A 5149-nucleotide genomic window follows, 5' to 3' on the forward strand; every position below is an offset into this window, starting at 1 on the left:
CTGTTGTATCTAAAACTAGTATATTTCAGCTCAAGTCGAATCTTCAAACCATTAAGAAAGGGGCTGATTCAATGTCTAGATATCTCCAAAGAATTAAGGAAGCTTAGGATTACCTCTCTGCTGCTGGAGTGATCTTTGCAGATGAGGATATTATTATTTTAGCACTCAATGGTCTACCTCCTGAGTTTAATACTTTTCGAAGTGTTATTAGGGGTCGTGAGAGTGTTATTTCTCTCCGAGAATTCCGGGTGCAACTTCTTGCTGAAGAATTGATTGTTGACAGTAATGTGCCATCTCAGTTTATGTCTGCCATGGTGGCCAATAACTCTGGTGGTCCTAAATTCTCTACATCTCAACATCAATATGGGGGTTTTCCTCCTGGTGTTTCAGGACATAATTCTGGTTCCTCTGGTGGATATCGCTATTTCTACAATAATAAGAAGGGTAAAGGAAGATCTAATCAGGGATATAGGTATGCTCATCCTAATCTAAGAAAGCAATTTCCGGCTCATGGATCTCATCCCGCACCTGTATTCTCTGGGGTTTTTCGACCTTCTCCGTCACAGTATCTTGGCCATTCCTCTACACAGCAAGTTCCTTGCCAATTGTGTAATCAACTTGGTCACACTGCTCCATTTTGTCATTCAAAATCGTTGGAACGACAGGGTTGTCAAATCTGTGGTAAGATGAATCATACTACCTGGTATTGCTTCTTCAATGATAAAGGTCCCAATTTTGGTGGTCTACACTATCCTCATATGTCAAGCAATGCTTATGCTTCTTTCGCACCTACTTTCTCTCCTCAGTCCAATATTCAGGCTCTGCATACAGTATCTTCTCAGTCATCTTCAGCTACCACATCTCATCATCAACCACAAATTTGGCTCACTGACTCGGGGGCCACAAATCATATAACTACAGATCTCAGTAATTTGTCATTGGCCTCTCCTTATCCCTCTAATAAGACAGTGCAAACTGCTAATGGTGAAGGTTTGGAAATATCTCATATTGGTAGTTTTATTATTCAAACACCTGTGCAGCCCCTCAAATTGAACTCAATTCTCTATGTGCCTAAACTATCTCACAATTTGTTATCAGTTCATCGCATTTGTCTTGATAACAATTCTTGGTTAGTGTTTGATGCTTTTTGTTTCTGGATCCAGGACAAAACCACAGGGAGGATATTATACAAAGGACAATGTAGTAATGGACTCTATCTTATTCCTTCTCTTGTCAATCATCATTCCCTTCCTTCTCACGGCAATTCTAAAGACTTTGCCTTGCTTGGACAGCTTGTTAGCTCTCATCTCTGGCACAATAGGTTAGGACACCCGTCCAATAATGTTGCTTCTCTTATGCTTAGTAGGTCTCACATATCTTGTACCAAAGATTCTGCTCCTATGCTCTGTCATAGTTGTTTAGAGGGCAAGTTCACTAAATTGCCTTTTCAGTTTAGTGAACATAAATCTGTAATTCCATTTGAAATTGTACACAGTGACCTTTGGGGTCATTCTCCGTGTAATTCCATTGATGGATACAAGTACTATGTGACTCTTATTGATGAGTGCACTAGGTATTGTTGGTTGTTCCCTCTTGTTAATAAATCAGACTTCTTTGAGACTTTTGTTGTCTTCTACTCCTTTATACACACTCAATTCTCTGCTTCTATTAAGATTTTACAAACTGATGGTGGTGGGGAATATAGCAGCAATAAACTTACCAACTTTCTTCACAGTAAAGGGATTCACCATAAGTCTTGTCCACATACTCTAGAACAAAATGGCTTGGCTGAGAGAAAACATCGACATATTGTTGAAACTATTGTCACCTTGTTACAATCTGCCAAATTACCTTCTTCTTTCTAGACTTTTGCTTGCCAAGTTGCTGTCTATCTTATAAATCGAATGCCTACCCCAGTTTTGAAACATTGCTCACCGTTTGAAAAGCTTTTTAGGACTCCTCCTCTTTTAACACATCTTAAGGTGTTTGGATGTTCTTGCTTTCCTTTATTGAGACCTTATATTCAATCCAAGTTACAAGCTAAAACCACAGAGTGTGTCTTCCTTGGGTATGCATCCAAATACAAAGGTTTTATTTGCTTTGATGTGCTAAATGGTAGGTTCTACATTTCTAGGCATGTAGTGTTTGATGAATCTAGATTTCCCTACACTCATTTGTCTTTATTACCTAAGCACAACCCTGTACCCTCTTCTTTCTCTCAGTCATTGTCATCTCTTCCATTCACAACTATGGATAATATCTTAGTTCCATCTCAGACAGCCTCATTAACACCACCATCAGACTCTTTATCTCCTGAGATAATATCTCCACCAACACACTCATCTCCACCATCAGCCTCTTTATCTGCTGAGATAATATCTTCACCCTCGGTTTCTTCTCAGTCCATTACTACTACTACAAGTGGTGCTCTTCAACTCCATGTGGACTCTGATTTTAGTACTGATTTACTTCAAGTGGTGTTACCAATTGCTCCCCTTAATTTGCATCCTATGCAAACCAGAAGTAAGAATGGCATCATCAAGAAGAAAGTGTTTTTGAGTCATGTTGCTGATTCTAGCAATGTTGATTTAACTTTGGTAGAACCTGCAACCTACAAATCTGCAATGAAAGTACCAGTTTGGTTTCAAGCTATGTAGGCAGAAATTGATGCATTGCATCATCAACACACTTGGAGTCTTGTACATTTGCCTCCTAATAAAAATCTTGTTGGCTGCAAATGGGTTTTCAAACTAAAAAAGAATTCAGATGGAACAGTGGCTCGGCATAAAGCTCGACTTGTTGCAAAGGGGTTTAGTCAAGAGCCTGGCTTGGATTATGATGAAACCTTTAGTCCAATGGTTAAACCAACCACTGTGAGGTTAGTTCTAGCTTTGGCAGCTCATTTTAATTGGAATCTTTGACAATTGGATGTCAAGAATGCGTTTTTACATGGATTTTTAAATGAAGAAGTGTATATGGCCCAACCCCCTGGTTTTGGAGATGTTGCACATCCTGAATTAGTTTGTAAACTTCATAAGTCACTGTATAGGTTGAAACAGGCTCCTCGAGCCTGGAATGACAGATTTACAAGCTTTCTTCCCTCTCTTGGGTTTCAATCCACTTATTCAGATTCTTCTCTATTTGTTAAGACAGTTGGTAGTGATATTGTGGTGCTTTTACTCTATGTTGATGCTATCATTCTCACTGGTAGTTCTACTCAACTTATTCAACATGTGAGTCATTCTTTAACCGCTGAATTTAACATCAAGGACTTGGGTGCGCTTCATCATTTTCTGGGCATTCAGTTTACCAAAACTGCTCAGGGGTTATTTCTCTCCCAGTCTAAATATATTCAGGATTTGTTGCAGAAAGTTGAGATGATGGATTATAAAGCTTGTGATACTCCTTGCTTAACTAATAATAGGTTACTTAAGGATGATGGTACTCCTTACAACAATCCCACAGTTTATCACAGTATTGTTGGTGTCTTATAGTACCTCACGTTTACTCGCCCAGATATTGCATTCTCAGTTCATCAAGTTTGTCAATTTATGCAATCTCCAATGGTGTCACATTTTACAGCTGTTAAGCGGATTTTGAGGTATCTCAAGGGGACATTATCTATTGGCATGGTCTATACTCGGGGAGATTTGACACTGAAAGCATTCAGTGATGCAGATTGGGCTGGTGATCCCAATGATCGGAGGTCCACTACTGGTTTGGTTATATTCTTGGGCAACAATCCTATTTCTTGGTCCTCCAAGAAACAAAACACTGTTTCTCATTCTTCAACCGAAGCAGAATATAGAGCCATGTCTACTACATCTGCCTAGCTAGATTGGATTCAACAGGTGCTGGAATTTATGCATGTCAAGTTTGCTACTACTCCTGTTCTCTTCTGTGACAATCTTTCTTCCATAGCGTTGTCCTTTAATCCCATTCAACACCAACGCATGAAACATATTGAGATTGATGTGCACTTTGTGCGTGAAAGGGTCGCTAAGAGGCAACTGGTTGTTCAGTTTGTATCCTCTCGAGAACAATTTGTTGATATTCTGACTGAGGGTCTCAGTGCACCTCTCTTTCGGTCTCATTGTTTCAACCTCATGCTTGGATCATCCAATCATGAGTTTGAGGGGGCATGTAAGGATATAGATATCGACAGTGGCTAGAATTGTGCCATCTGTCACAGGATTATAACTCTTAGTTAGTTGAGTTGTTAGAGAATGTGTTCTCTTTATAAATACATCATTGTAATAGATTTGAGATTAAGCAAAAACAGAAATAATAAAGATTCGATAGTTTTCCTCTCTCTAAATCTTTCCCTCTCTAGTTCTTAAAGCTCTGTTCTTCTCTCTTGATCTCTTCATTTTCTGTGTTAACAGTTAGGTCTTAACGTAGTTGGAACTAAAGTGTCATTGTTTGCTTTATTGCTGTGATATGTTTAAATTTCTTTGTATAACTTCTTACGAATATGGCCAGAAGTAGATTCACAAAAAGCTAGAACATCTCCTTAATGGGTTGTACATCAAAGCCATTCGATCCATTGAGACCCACCATGTGGCCGGATCTGGGCCTGGGTTTCAAATCATTTTGTTGTTTTGGTATGACCTTATAGGACACCCTGGACGAGATATGATGCGTCGTATCCTCAAAGTATCACATGGGCATCATCTAACTTCTTATCCTGGACACTCGTCTTGTAAAGCATGCTACTTGGGAAAGTTGAATACTCAACCCTCATCAACAAAGATTATTCACAACCGTCCTAAGTTTCTTTAAAGGATTCAAAGGGATATTTGTGGACCTATCCAACCAACATGCAGATCATTTAGATACTTCATGGTGTTGGTTGATGCATTGACAAGTTAGTCACATGTCTGCTTGCTATCCACATGCAATGGTGCTTTTGTGAAACTTCTAGCTTAAATCACTAAGCTTAGGGCTCACCACCCTAATTTCCTGATTAAGTTAATTTGACTGGATAATGCTGAAGAGTTTACGTCACAGTGTTTTGATGATTGTTATATGTTAGTTGAGATTGAAGTTGAATATCTTGTACCTCATATTCCTACCCAAAACAGCCAAGCAGAAGCATTCACAAAGTGCTTTCAATAGATAGCTCGGACTTTGGTTAAGCGAACCGAAT

General features: G+C 39.1%; 1 pseudogene; it reads left to right on the forward strand.

The window, feature by feature from the left end:
- The first annotated feature begins 363 nt into the window (after positions 1 to 363).
- Positions 364 to 1257, forward strand: LOC126626647 (uncharacterized; annotated as a pseudogene).
- Positions 1258 to 5149: the final 3892 nt, after the last annotated feature.

Source organism: Malus sylvestris, chromosome 6 (assembly GCF_916048215.2).
Source record: "Malus sylvestris chromosome 6, drMalSylv7.2, whole genome shotgun sequence".
Taxonomy (NCBI): Eukaryota; Viridiplantae; Streptophyta; class Magnoliopsida; order Rosales; family Rosaceae; genus Malus; species Malus sylvestris.